The sequence below is a fragment of the Stomoxys calcitrans genome, chromosome 2 (assembly GCF_963082655.1).
Source record: "Stomoxys calcitrans chromosome 2, idStoCalc2.1, whole genome shotgun sequence".
In the NCBI taxonomy this organism is placed as follows: domain Eukaryota; kingdom Metazoa; phylum Arthropoda; class Insecta; order Diptera; family Muscidae; genus Stomoxys; species Stomoxys calcitrans.
This window is the reverse complement of record NC_081553.1, coordinates 219,120,121-219,135,958: the sequence shown is the minus strand read 5'-3', so window position 1 is coordinate 219,135,958 and position 15,838 is coordinate 219,120,121. Positions and strand designations below refer to the sequence as shown.

Genomic DNA, 15,838 nt, shown 5'->3' with positions numbered 1-15,838 from the left:
AGATCAGCCTTTAATTGGCATGCAGGTAGCCCCAAAAGGGGGTGGTCCCCAATTTACATTTGGTAAAAAGGTCCCAAATCATTTCCAGGATCTAAATTGCAGTTTTTCTCCAAAGTCAATTTCCCAACCCTCATTGATAGTTTGACCTCTAGTAAAACATTTTTGAGGCAAAACTAAACATCCATTATATACGATTTAAAAATGTCCTTAATATCAAGGAAACTAGTGCCTTCATATTATTTAATATATGTATATGGTCTAGCAAAAGAACCATTGTAGTGGGTTAAATCAGTTTTGATTCATTCAAACTCGTGTTTAAAAAAAAACCTAGTTATGCCTTTATGACATCGATGATTTCTCATCATTTCACCTATGAGCATTTAACCCCTACAACTATGTCGGCTAAGTCAATCGTTCGCAATCTCAACAAACAAATTATGACGAATACCAACGACGACGGGGGTGATAACTATTATAAATGGGTCAAAATTTATAAATGTTGCAATTGATGAGATGATGTACTCACACAACACAACGCAACAACACTGTTGGCTGAGGTGAATGTAGCATACACTCATGCATACATACACACACACACACACACGCAAGCACAACGCATTGACATTGCACATCTACTAAATCTCTCGAGGAATTTGACGTGTGTGCCATGAAAAGTATTAACATTTTTGTTGGCTATAATTAATTGAACTTTGTTTATGTGTGGGGGGTTGGAGGTGCCTGAATGAATGGATGTATGGATAGGCATTTGACTAGCATTCATGCTTTTATTGTGTGTTGGAGTTAGTGATGATGCTCTCTCTGTATGAGTTCGGCATTAAAAAAAAAATGTAAACACGAGCACAGGGTTAGATGAAAGCAGAGTTGCCACAAGTAGAAAATTTCTGTTGAAGAAAAACCATAATCAAAAGCGTTAAATGAAATTTGGGCATGATAGTGAATAGGACAACCGACGAATTGCAACCTACGTCAAAGGGCCTTCGTTGTAGAAAAACCTATATCACATTTTGCCTATGAAAAGAGAATCTTCGACGTTTAAATGTACACACTGGCGATGAGTATTGACATCGAAGACGTTGTTTGCTGCGAATACCGACATACTGATGTTATTTTCAGAACAGTACCGGATTAACCGGGTACTTAGATACTGATTAATTAATTTCTGGGTCCCATAAGATAACGATAAGGCAAAGAGTAACACAGAGCCCTCAACAGGAGGGCATTTTATGGTCTCTTTTTTAGGTAACCACATCTAACGGCCTACTACGAACCCTGACGGAAGAGATATTTGAAACTGATTGCTACGAGAACGTCAATAAAATACTTGTAAGGGGCAAGAATCCGAGTCGGATATGCATTAAGGACGAAATGGGTTTGGAGGTAGCATATGACTGGGCTAGACCGATGAGTCTTCCAGTGAGGACTAAAACCTGCCTGTTTGCAGGAAAAAAACTTAAATTGACAGGTAAAGGAGCTACGATACGATTTTGATTGATTGAATAATTGGAAGTTGTTTTGTGTAGGAAACTGAACTGACAGTGTCACATCCAGAAGCATACTGAGAAGCCTCATATATATTGAACATTATGTAGTTGGACCATAAAAGAGGATTGAGGTCTGAATTTGTAGTTAGTCGGCTGGCCTTACAGGAGCGTGTAGGCTACGCCTACTCGGTGGTCAAGGCGACGGTAATAAACTTGACTTAGTTGGAGAGACAGCACCTGCAGTTAAGTGCGAGTGCAAGGTACTGCCATCTGATTGTTCCTGCTAAACTAATGGCTCAAGGCTAGCAGAGAAAAGGTCTGCTGCTTGATCATAACACGGTGCTGCAGACGGAAATCGAGCTATCTCGAAATGAATGACACGGTACAGTATCAACGAGGATCTAAACCAAGACGATAAAGTCACGAAAGGTCTTAGAATGTAAGAAGGAGACTGTCGCATCGTCTATATGCCGGGCCATACCGTAGGAGGGAATGAGTGGGCCATACCGCAGTAAGGGGAAACATCTAGGTAGAAAGGGCCAGAAGACTCTCATCGGCAAACATAATACTACCTACTTACTTATTGGGTTGCCCAAAAAGTAATTGCGGATTTTTTAAAAGAAAGTAAATGCATTTTTAATAAAACTTAGAATGAACTTTAATCAAACATACTTATTTACACTTTTTTTCTAAAGCAAGCTAAAAGTAACAGCTGATAACTGACAAAAGAAAGAATGCAATTACAGAGTCACAAGCTGTAAAAAAATTTGTCAACGACTATATGAAAAATCCGCAATTACTTTTTGGGCAACCCAATAAATGGTCATTAAAGGTCTTTGACATCATTAAGGATCTCGCAGCCTGATCATAACACGGTACTGCAGACGGAAATCGAGCTACCAAGAAATGCCTGAAATGATACAGTGTGATAGCGAGGACATTAACCAAGACGATAAGATCGCGAACGGTCTTAGAGTGTAAGAAAGAGATTAGAACCTAGTGTGAGGCAGCGCTAATCTATGAGGCAAGGAAAACGACCCCGAGAGAGGCAACGATTGCCATTCTCGATCTAATGCCTTTGCACCAATATGATTGGTATGTGGCGACAAATATCGCCGTGAGACTGAGGGATCCAGGTACACGGCGCTTCTATTGTTTATGCCATGCAGGGGTAGGATGACGTCGCGTGGCGATATGCTGTAAGCGGCACGACTGATTATATACCAGAGGAGTCTTTCCTTGTTGATTAGTTGGAAGTCGTTTTCCCGAAAAGGCTTCTCTGGCTCAACGCCATTTCCGTGACCTCTTTACACAGTGAGTCTAACTTGAATAGATGCACTTGAGCAGTTGTCCTCATAGCCTTCTTAAAAACTTCTGGGCTATCCTGAAGGCACTGAAGACTACGCTAATGAGGGAGTGGCAGCCCCATCGGACTGTCACGATATACTTGGACAAACAGGCGGCGCTAAAGGCTCTGACGTAGGGCTGTGTGAGGTTTAAACTGGTTAAAAGATGTAAAGAGCTTCTTCGAATCATGGAAAAGGCTGCCAGGCTATGTTAAATCCCAGGCCATCATGGTGTGGCGGGGAACGAAGCGACCGACGAGCTGGTCAGGGATAGATCGCTGATTGGGACAGATCTTGCTATGTAATCAGTGCGAGGTTCTTGGTTAGGCTGACGCCTTATAAGATGACCCCGCGATATGTCCGTCTGTCTGTCTGTTTGTCCGTCTGTCCATGTTAATTTGTGTACAATCTACAGGTCGCAATTTTGATTCGATCGTCTTCAAATTTGGTATGGGCGTGTCTTTCGGTCTAGAGACGACTGCTATTGAAATTGGAAAAAATCGGTTCAGATTTGGATATAGTTTCCATATATATGTTCGCCCGATTTGCTATAAAATTGTCATTTGTTACCCGATTCTCTCGAAATTTAGCAGGAAGGATTTGCTAATGACTCTCGACATTACTGGTTAATTTCATTGAAATCGGTTCAGTATTAGTTATAGCTCCCATACATATTTTCGGAAGATTTTGGGTAATTTGCAATAATGTTGTCATTTGTCAACCGTAGTTATTACAGTTTGCACATATTTTTGCTCGCCGAGGTCCATCAAAAATGGTTCAGAATTGGATATAGCCCATATTGTACTCATAGGGTAGGTGTAGGGTATTATACTTAGGTGTAGGGTATTATATTATATTGATTTCTTTGATTTTTTATTCCCACCACCAAAGGATTGGGGTATACTTATTCGTCCGTCCATCCGTCCGTCCCTCCGTCCGTCCCTCCGTCCGTCCCTCCGTCCGTCCCTCCGTCCGTCCCTCCGTCCGTCCCTCCGTCCGTCCCTCCGTCCGTCCCTCCGTCCGTCCCTCCGTCCGTCCCTCCGTCCTTCCCTCCGTCCGTCCCTCCGTCCGTCCCTCCGTCCGTCCCTCCGTCCGTCCCTCCGTCCGTCCCTCCGTCCGTCCCTCCGTCCGTCCCTCCGTCCGTCCCTCCGTCCGTCCCTCCGTCCGTCCCTCCGTCCGTCCCTCCGTCCGTCCCTCCGTCCGTCCCTCCGTCCGTCCCTCCGTCCGTCCCTCCGTCCGTCCCTCCGTCCGTCCCTCCGTCCGTCCCTTCGTCCGTCCCTCCGTCCGTCCCTCCGTCCGTCCCTCCGTCCGTCCCTCCGTCCCAAGAACAGTTCACATCGGCCAAGAACATGATATAGCTGCCATATAAACCGATCTTCTGATTCGAATCCAAATCAGTCTATAACTTGATATAGTTGCCATATAAACCGATCATCCGATTTGACTTCTTTCGCCCCTGAAAGCCGCAATTTTCGCCCGATTTAGCTAAATATTTGCACATTCGTTCTGTTATGGCTTCCAACAACTGTGCCATGTACGGTACAAAAAAAACATAAAATTTATTTTATTTTATTTTATTTTATTTTATTTTATTTTATTTTATTTTATTTTATTTTATTTTATTTTATATTATTTTATTTTATTTTACTTAATTTTTGTTTATTTTATTTCATTTAATTTGATGTTATTTTATTTTATTTTATTTTATTTTATTTTATTTTATTTTATTTTATTTTATTTTATTTTATTTTATTTTATTTTATTTTATTTTATTTTATTTTATTTTATTTTATTTTATTTTATTTTATTTTATTTTATTTTATTTTATTTTATTTTATATTATTTTATTTTATTTTATTTTATTTTTGATTTTATTACAATTCCTTTCTCTCTTAAAACCCTTAATTGGCAACTCTAAATACCTTTGCCATTGTTAGACAATATTCAACAATTCCTTCGTTTATCTACGAACACCCGTTAACAATGTGCCTGCAGTGGGTGAGTTTGATTAAGAGAAAGAGATTGTTTGTGACCAAATATGTTGAGGTGTGTAAATGATGTGGGGGGATAACTAAAGTGTTGCCTTGTGGTGTATGTGCGCATTTCACATCTCTAACAGTTTTGGTGGTGGTGGTGAGCATAAAAGTTAACTCTCCAATGCTTTCTCTCTCTCTCGCTCTCTCTCTATCTTGCTCTCTTAATTTGCTTAGAGTGGAGGCCGCAATTGCTGAGGGAATTAACTTTAGCTATGCCTCTGCTGAGCAATTGCGAGTTCAAGAGTTTCGTTCAAGTTTCGTTAAGAGCATTCGTTTTCTCGTTAAATGCCCCATTCATTGAGTTATGGTCTGTGTTGATGTTGATGTCGTGCTCCCATTTCGAACTTCGTGCGATAACCGATTGCTGCAAATGAATGGAAAATCCTTTAGTATTGAAAAGGTCGTGGTTTTGTGAAGAACGTCGTTGCGATAGCGTCTACGGGCCAAAATAAAGCAAAAAAGAAGAAGAAAACCCAAAAGAAAAAAAAAAAGGAAAACAAAAACAACGAGCGACGGCTAAACGTAGAAATTGTTTTTGGATATATCATATGAAAAGAAATTTTAAAAGTAATTATTATAAGCCAAAGGCAATCTTGCATGAGTAGTAAACCAAAATAAATTTTGTTTAAATATGATTATTGGCGAAAATTCAGTTTGGAAAATCCGTTTTATGTGAAGCATAAGTGTTGGTGTGCATGTGTGTGTTTGTGTGCTTAAGTGTATGTTGAGTGCTTGTTTATATCGCACTGTGAGTGAGGTCTATGACAGCGGAAACGAAAACCTTCTCGCAAATCTTGTGTAACCCAATTTCTCGTGTATCGGCGTGCGTGCGTGCGTGCGTGTGTTCGTCTCATCAGTGCTTGTGCGAATCCTGGTGACTATTTGCGAGTTCGTTTGTGGCTTTATTTGGCCCCGTGTACAAAATAACAAAAGCTAAAAGTGTAGCCTAAACTCGTGCCAGCCAGCGAGCCTATTTTGCCAAGAGGTTTGGTGAATTCGGTCTTCGGTTCGGTTTCACATACAAACAAATCCTTAACGCGTATGCCCCTTGCCGCCTTTACCTCCACGAAGAAAAAGAAAATCGCTAATGATTTAAATATGGCTTTGCTTCATTGAAGCTGGAATTTTTACGCAAAATTAAGCATTTCCGGCTATTGGAAAACCTTTAAAATGAAGAAGAAGGGCTAAAAGAAGAAACGGCAAAAATTTTAAATCAAGCAAGAAAGTTGTAAAAATTCCTTAAAAAGACTGCAAAGATAACAAAGGACCCCACCCCCCCGCCACAAGTTCACTCCAACAAAACAGTGTAGAAAAAGTTGTAGAAAAAATTCAGTGCTAATGAAGCGTAAAATTTCATGAAGCAACCAAAGGCAAGACCCATAACGTCAATCATTTGGAGAAAAACGTAAAAAGGAAAAAAGAAATTAACACAAACAAGGCAGCTCTTTCAAAGTTAATTGTCCACATCAAAGAAATCCTTAAAAAATATCAATCTTTTATTAAAAATTTTTTGCTAATTGTTGTGGTAAAGTGAAAAAACAAAATCGAATTACAACAAAAAGCTTCCACTGGCCCCCTAGATAAATTGTTTATTAGGCCACAAATGTTGTTTAATAATCATCACCATCAATGAGTTGATGGTTTTTATAAAGGCCATCACAACAATAATCCTGGGCTCTTACAAGGTCCTCGCCCGTTAATGTGCTTTGTTAAGAAAGGCGGCACATAATAAAAACTTCCTGGTATTCAAAAATAAAAGCAAACAAATTTATAGCCTTCTTTTAGGAGGCGGCCAAGGCATTGATTATTCAAATCGTATCGGAAATCCGTTTTCTCTCTCAGTTTTATGGCCATGCAGCCATAGCAAACAGATTGATCCTTTTGTAAAGGCAAGCCTGATGGCAAGCTAGAAAAGGTTATAAAAATCCTTAAAGTTAACAAAGTCTAGTGATTTCATGATGATGGCTCAACGAATTGTGAGTGTGTGTTGTATATAAAAGAAAATCTAAACCTTTTATATGTGCCAAGACTAAAATTAAATTACCAAGAAAAAAAATCAAACCAGGCAACAAAGGAAGCCCCAAAAAAAAAAAAATAACAACAAAACATAAACATGATGGAGAGAATTTAAACACTTTGCATAAGCAGAAAAAAACGGATATCATCAGCCCACTGGTCATTCTCAACATAGACCAGAGACATTCACTTTCAAAAGGTAAGTGAACTAGAGAATAAGCATTCTCAACTCTTTCTCCCCGTTTTTTTTTGTGAGTGTTTATTTTGCTTACAAAATAGACATTGCTACAACTTGTTGTTAATAAACACCCTTCAGGGGGAAAAAATTCCTTTTGGGCATCAGTTAGTGAAATATTTCTTTCTGGGGAATTTTTAATTTATAGGCTTTTCTGTTTGCGACCCAAAACAATTTGCCTAAGATATTTCTCTTTGACGCTCTAAGGCAATGAAAATTGAAAAAGAAAATCTTAAGGATTTATGGCATAGCACAGATGACTTTTATGATGGTTACAAAAAATTCGCCAATATATACGATATTGAGCCACCTAGACAAATACTTTTTATATGAGCCCCATATTACCAAAGGCCACCGTAGCACAGAGGCTAGCATGTCCGCCTATCACGATGAATGCCTGGGTTCGAATTCTGGCGAGAACATCAGCAAAAAATTTTTGCGGTGGTTTTTCCCCTCCGAATGCTGACGACATTTGTTATGGACGGACAGATCTATGGACAGACAGACTGATGGACGGACAGACCGATGGACGGACAGACCGATGGACGGACAGACCGATGGACGGACAGACCGATGATCGGACAGGCTGATGGACGGACAGACCGATGGACCGACAGACCGATGGACGGACAGACCGATGGACGGACAGACTGATGGACGGACAGACAGACTGATGGACGGAGGGATAGACCGCCTATGACGATGAACGCCTGGGTGCAGACATCTTGACGGGGACAGACATCTTGACGGGGACAGACATCTTGACGGACAGACCGACATATTGACGGACGGACAAATATATTAACGGACAGGCAGACATATTGACGTAGGGACAGACATATTGGCGGACGGCCAGATGTATACACAGAATGACTGATGGGTTAACAGAGGGGCGGACAGAGGAACGGACATCGCTAGATAGAGCGTAAATGTCATGGCGAAGAATGAAGGCCACCGTAGCGCAGAGGTTAGCATATCGGCCTATGACGCTGTACGCCTGGGTTCGAATCCTGGTAAGAATATCGGAAAAAATTTTCAACAGTGGCTATCCCCTCCGAATGCTGGCAACATTTGTGATGGGACAGGTCTATGGACGGACAGACCGATGAACGGACAGATCTTTGGTCAAAGGGACGGACGGACAGACATATTGACGGACGGACAAAAATATGGACGGACGAGGAGATGTATGGACGAATGGCAGCCACCCTGGGCACAGATTTTGGCATGTCGGCCTATGACGCTGAACGCCTGGGTTCGAACCCTGGCGAGAACATCAGACAAATTTTTCAGCGGTGGTTATCCCCTACGAATGCTGGCGACATTTGTGATGGACTGACAGATCTATGGGAGGAGGGACGGACGGACAGACATATTGATGGACGGACAGACACATTGACGGACGGCCAGCTGTATGGACGGAAAGACTGACTGATGGGCGAACCGAGGAACGGACATCGCTAGATAGAACATAAATGACATGGCGATTAGGAATATAATGAGTTTGTAAGAATTGAAGCCACCTTAGCGTAGAGGTTGGCATGTCGGCCTATGACGCTGAACGCCTGGGTTCGAATCCTGGCGAGAACATCAGAAAAATTTTTCAGCGGCGGTTATCCCCTCCGAATGCTGGCGACATATGTGATGGACTGACAGATCTATGGGAGGAGGGACGGACGGACAGACACATTGACGGACGGTCAGCTGTATGGACGGAATGACTGACTGATGGGCGGACAGAGGAACGAACATCGCTAGATAGAACATAAATGACATGGCGATTAGGAATATATTGACTTTGTAAGATGGGATTCGACCGTAGGTCAGAGGTTAGCATTTCGGCCTATGATGCTGAACGCCTGGATTCAATACCAGGCGTTCAGCGTCAGCCTGGTGAGAACATCAGAAAAAATGTTCAGCGGTGGTTGTCCCTTCCTAATGCTGACGACATTTGTGAGAAATTATGCCATTTGAAAAAATAGTATGGCAGCTATGTAAAAACTTCTCCCCAAAATGGTGTCGCTCTGCGTCACGCCATTCGGACTCGGGTATAAAAAGGAGGCCCCTTATCATTGAGCTTAAAACTTGAATCGGACAGCACTCATTGATATGTGAGGAGTTTGCCCCTGTTCCTTAATGGTATATTCATGGGCAAATTTGCAGTTTCTAAGAATGGCAAGTTAGTCCACAACATGGGAAAGGTATAACAAGCAAGGACGGTCTAAAGTCGATCGAAGCCAACCTTTTGGGTATGCAGGCTAAGTCGTCGAAGTAAAAACTGCTTCAATTTTAGATGTAGAAATTCGCCACGCAAAATTTTGAGAAAATCACTTAAAAATTGAATTTATAAAGGCGCTTAAAGTGAAAATTGGGAGTAAAATACATATGAGAGCTATATCTAAAAAACTCATCAGCGATCTGAAGAGTCATAAGAGAAAATTTCGTGTCAAATTTCGTGAGGAACGGCTAACAAATCTCCAAATTTTTGCAATATTAGCCAATATCGGAGGAAAATATGCATGGGAGCTACATCTAGTTGTGGAAGTAAAGAAGATCTTAACCTATCTGAGAAGATCGGGTGATGCATGTGTTTGCACAGGCTCTAGAATTGAAAATCAGGCGATAAATGTATATATGGGAGCTATAAATAGGGTTGCCCAAAAAGTAATTGCGGATTTTTTGATATAGTCGGCGTTCACAAATTTTTTCACAGCTTGTGACTCTGTAATTGCATTCTTTCTTCTGTCAGTTATCAGCTGTTACTTTTAGCTTGCTTTAGAAAAAAAGTGTAAAAAATGTATATTTGATTAAAGTTCATTCTAAGTTTTATTAAAAATGCATTTACTTTCTTTTAAAAAATCCGCAATTACTTTTTGGGCAACCCATAAATTTGAACCGATTTCTTTGCAATTCGAAATTTTGTAAGGTCTATGCCAAATGTTTTGAGGTTGGGTTAAAAAATGTCGAAATAATTGCAGTATTAGTCAAATAATTGCAGCATTAGTGCAAAATATGGGAGCTATAGCTAAACCGGAAACGTTTTCGTACACACAGCCATAAACCCCATAAAAGAAAATATTGTGAACATTTTTAAAATAATCTGTTAAAAAATACGCTGACTATGGCTCCAAAAGTGAAAATCGGGTGAGACATATACATGAGAGCTACATTTAAATTTGAAAAAAAAATTCCAATGATATTCAACAGGAATATCGGGAGTATAACGAGATTCCTTTTTGCGAAATATTAAGCGAGTCAGTTGCAATATTAGACCAATTCGGACGAAAATATATATATCCCCAAATCTGAACCGATTTTTTCCAATTTTTTTCTTTGCCAAATTTGAAGATGATCGAATGAAATTTGAGACCTTTACCGTGTATACAACATGGACAGACAGGCAGATGGACAAACAGACTGACAGCAGACCGATAGACAGGCAGACGGACGGACATACAGACGACAGATTGACGGACAGACAGACAGACGGACACAGAGACGAACAGACAGACGGACGAACAGCAAACGAACGGACAGACATACGAAAAGGCAGACGGACAGACAGAAAGAAGGACCGATTGATAGACGTACGGATAGAAAGACGGAAGACAGAAAAGAAGGACAAACAGATAAACGGACGGATAGATAGATGGACGGATAGACAGACTGACAGACAGAAAGAAGAACAGACAGATAGTCGGAAGAATAGACAAACGGACAGACAGACGGACAGCAAACGAACGGACAGACAGACAGACGAACAGCAAACGAACGGACAGACATACGAAAAGGCAGACGGACAGACAGATGGACAGACAGAAATAAAGACCGACAGATAGACGTACTTCTATTCGTACGTCTATCTGTCGGAAGACAGACAAACGGACAGACAGACAAACGGACAGACAGAAAGAAGAACAGACAGATAGTCGGAAGAATAGACAAACGGACAGGCAGACACACAGACGAACTGACGGACAAACGGGAGTCAGACAAGCCGACAGATAGACGGACGGAAAGACAAGCGGGCAGACAGACAAACGGAGTCAGACGAGCCGACAGACAGACGGACAAACAGAAGGACATATCGACAAACAGACGGACAGTCAGACTAACAGTTAGACAGACAGACGGACAGTCAGACATAGCTAAATTAAATTAGAAAGTGATTCTGAGTCGATCCAAACGCTCATTAATGGATCTTTCTCCCTGTCTTCTTGATACTAAAAACCAATTCACTAAGAGCCTGTTTCATTAAGCTGAGTGACAAGCCATGAGAATGAATGGTAGTCATTCCTTTTCGAGTGAAGGACAAATCACTGCCAAAGTTTATCAAAAACGGTTCAGAATTGCAAGGGCGGTCCTAAAAGTAGCCGACCTGACCTAAAGATGGTGGTAGATGTGTGTAAATTAATATTTTCGTGACAAATGGCAACCTTCTGAACCGTATGTTTCTATTGGGTTGCCCAAAGAGTAATTACGGATTTTTTAAAAGAAAGTAAATGCATTTTTAATAAAACTTAGAAGGAACTTTAATCAAATATACTTTTTTTACACTTTTTTTTTAAGCAAGCTAAAAGTAACAGCTGATAACTGACAGAAGAAAGAATGCAATTACAGAGTCACAAGCTGTGAAAAAATTTTTCAACACCGACTATATGAAAAATCCGCAATTACTTTTTGGGCAACTGAATAGTTTCAAGCCACCACTGCGTTTAGATTTTTTATTGGAGCACGCAAAAATAAATTGGTGGGCACCGTAGTGCAGAGGTTAGCATGTGCGCCTATGACGCTCAAAACCTGGTTTCGAATACTGACAAGAACATTGTGAAGTATTATGCCCTGTGAAAACTTCTCCCTAAAGGAGTATCGCACTGGGGCACACCGTTCGGACTCGCCTATAAAAGGGAGGCCCCTTATCATTTAGCTTAAACTTGAAGTGTTTGATATAGCCTTTAAAAACTTTTGACACAGACACGTATTCAGCATCAGTTCTGGAACGGCTCATATTAGACTATATTTCGATTTAGCTGCCATATAGACCGATACAATGTCTTGAGCCCAGAAAAAGGCTCATATAATTTCCGATTTTGCTGAAGTTTACAATGATTAGTTTTTCTAAGCCCCTTGGTCAAGTCTGATGTGATATCCGCAGCCACGCGTAGTGGAATATAATCTAGAAATTTTTCCGCTAGAAAACAGGACAATTCTTTGAAATTTTACGGCGAGTTGCCAATTTTGTCACCAAATCATGCACCAAAAGGATAATCGCACTACAATGCCTTCGAAAATCGCAAAATACGAAGCTTGTCTCCACCAAAATAAAAAAAAGTCCAAAATTCCTGAGACCAAAAAAATAGTGTTGACCTCAAACTGTTTTTTGCAGAGATTTTTGAGCACTACGGATCATAATTGAAGAATTGGCAACTTGAACCAATTTTCAAAATGCCAAGGTTATCAACTTAATGGACCTGCCAAGAGACACCCGGACCACCTTAGGCCATAGAATTATGCACATGATCTCGTTACCGCCCCAGCTCTAACCATTAAATTTTAAATTAATTTCGAAGAGACATCTCTACCCGTTCTCTAGATTTTTTAAAAGTTTTTATACCCTCCACCATAGGATGGGGGTATACTAATTTCGTCATTCTGTTTGTAACTCCTCGAAATATTCGTCTAAGACCCCATTAAGTATATCGATCGTCATGACATTTTAAGTCGAACTAGCCATGTCCGTCCGTCTGTCCGTCCATCCGTCCGTCCGTCTGTCCGTCTGTCCGTCCGTCCGTCTGTCCGTCCGTCCATCCGTCCATCCGTCCATCCGTCAGTCCGTCCGTCTGTCCGTCCGTCCATCCGTCCTTTCGAAGGAGTAAAGCTAGCCGCTTGAAATTTCGCCCAAATACTTCTTATTAGAGTAGGCTGGTTGGGATTGTAAATGGGCTATATCGGTTTAGGTTTTAATACAGCTGCCATATAAACCGATCTGGGATCTTGACTTCTTGAGCCGCTAGAGGGCACAATTCTTATCCGATTTGGCTGAAATTTTGCATGAGGTGTTTTATTATGACTGCCAACAACTGTGCTGAGTATGGTTGAAATCGCTTCATAACCTGATATAGCTGTCATATAAACCTATATGGGGTCTTGACTTCTTGACACTCTGGAGGGCACAATTCTTATCAGATTTGGCTGATATTTTGCATGAGGTGTTTTATTATGACTGCCAACAACTGTGCTAAAAATAATTCAAATCGGTCCATAACCTGATATAGCTGCCATATAAACCGATTTGGGGTCTTGACTTTTTGAGCCTCCAGAGGGCGCAATTATTATCCGATTTAGCTGAAATTTTGTAGAACGGCTTCTCTCATGACCTTTAACATACGTGTCGAATATGGCATGAATCGGTTTATAGCCTAATACAACTCCCCTATTAACCAATCTTCCTATTTTACTTTTTCAGCCTCTAAAGTGCGTAATTCTTACTATTAGGTTGCCCAAAAAGTAATTGCGGATTTTTCATATAGTCGGCGTTGACAAAATTTTTCAACGGCTTGTGACTCTGTGATTGCATTCCTTCTTCTGTTAGTTATCAGCTGTTACTTTTAGCTTGCTTTAGAAAAAAAGTGTAAAAAAAGTATATTTGATTAAAGTTAATTCTAAGTTTTATTAAAAATGCATTTACTTTCTTTTAAAAAATCCGCAATTACTTTTTGGGCAACCATAGTTTTGGCCGACATTTTACACAATGGCTTCTACTATGGTCTCCAATATTCAGTTCAATTATGGTCCGAAATGAACCGTTACTTGATATTGTTCCAATAAAATAGCAATTCTTTTCTTTTATCCATTGTTTGCCTTAAAAGAGATACCGTGGCAAGAACTCGCCAAATGCGATTCATGGTGAAGGATATATAAGATTCGGCCCGGCCGAACTTAGCACGCTTTTACTTGTTTTTTTTTTTTCACATTGCCACATGCCGGGGTTTGTAGGCCACGTAAGCCGGACATTAACTTAGGATATGTCTCATCGTCTTGTCAGTCTGTAGTCTGTCAGTAGTCTGTCACTTGACGCACCAACTCTGCACAAGTGCGCCCTTAGTTCTGTGTGACCTTTAGTGATGCCGTGAGACATACTGATCTCCTTCTTACTCGCTCTCAGTAATAGCCTCGTCTATATTTTCTGTAAGATCTTTGTCGACCTAACGACCATTAGACTGCTGCACAGTGCGTTCATTCCTCATTCTCCTAACCCCAGCTACTCCGATTTTAAAGTCTTCAGTAAACATTCACCAAGTTTACTAATGGCAGCCCTTTGGCACCTACGACCAATTCGTCTGCCTTCTCGTGCCCCTTTGTTACGGCCTTTTATGATGCTGTGAGACATATTGATCTCCTTCTTACTCCCTCTCAGTAATATCCTCGTCTATATTTTCTACAGATTCTTTGTCGTCCTAACGACCGTTTCACTGCTCCAACAGTACGTTCATTGTCCATGCTCTTAACCCCGAATGCTCGGCTTCGAAAGTCTTCAGTAAATATTCACCAAGTTTACTAATGCCAGTCCTGTCAATTCGTCTGCCTTCTCTTTCCCCTTCACCCTCCGCTATGACCCGGCACCCAAAACGATGCGGAAAAAGCCATCCTCAGAGAAGGAGTTAATCTTTTATGTTACACTCCAGTAACGTCTGTGACATTAGCGTGCTGCATGTTATAGACCTATTGGCTAGTTTACTGAAGATAATTATGTTCACACACCGGAAGCCACCGTAGCGCCTATGACGCTGAACGAATCCTGGCGAGACCACCAGAAAAAATTTTCAGCGGTGGTTTTCCCCTCCTAATGCTGGCAACATTTGTGAGTTACTATGCCATGTAAAACTTCTCTCCAAAGAGGTGTCGCAGTGCGGCACTCCGTTCGGACTCGGCTATAACAAGGAGACCCCTTATCATTGAGCTTAAAACTTGAATCGGACTGCACTCATTGATATGTGACAAGTTTGCCCGTTTTCCTTAGTGGAATATTCATGGGTAAAATTTGCAATTATGTTCACACTCGACGTCCTTGGGTTAACACCATTCCACATCACACTTTTCGTAATCAACCTGCAGGACCCTATTAGGATGAGACAGTCGGAAATAGACTTTAGATCCGGGGTCTTTAAAGAAGAACCCCTGGCTTAGACCTATAGCCTAAAATTTTCATATATAAATACCTGCGTTTAGTCAATCTTAGGCCGTGCCGTTACATGCACAGCCTCTTAGGGGATTATCTTATGTGGACCGTTATGACACAGAATGCCATACTGCTTTCCCTTGTCTTTTCAGGATTCATAGCACCCAAGAGGATTTTTGTCGTCCTTTGACAGCTACTCTGTTCTGTGGTTGTACATGGCCTATTTCAAGTTTATTGACATCAATAATCTTAAATTTACAGACCAGTCGTCTGCCTTCTCATTTAAACTTACAGCACAATTGTCTGTTTTATGAAAAAGGCGGATTGTATATCATTAGAAGTAACGCAGAGGTTAGCATGTCCGCCTATGAAGCTGAACAATTGGGTTTGAATCCTGACGAGAACATCAGAAATATTTTCAAAATCGGACAAAGATGTTGGCTTCCAGTGGCTCAAGAAGTCAAATCGGGATATGGAAGCAATATCAGGTTCTTGACCGATTTGGATGGTACTGAGCACAATTG

At 41.0% G+C, this 15,838-nt stretch overlaps 1 protein-coding gene across 1 annotated transcript in view; it reads left to right on the top strand.

Annotated features, from left to right (window-relative positions):
- Nucleotides 1-5,294: 5,294 nt before the first annotated feature.
- The window catches only part of LOC106093703 (hemicentin-1), a gene marked incomplete in the record, with an annotated part of 778,578 nt that continues 768,034 nt past the window's right edge, over nt 5,295-15,838 (top strand). The window contains 1 exon segment of the mRNA XM_059361772.1: nt 5,295-7,099.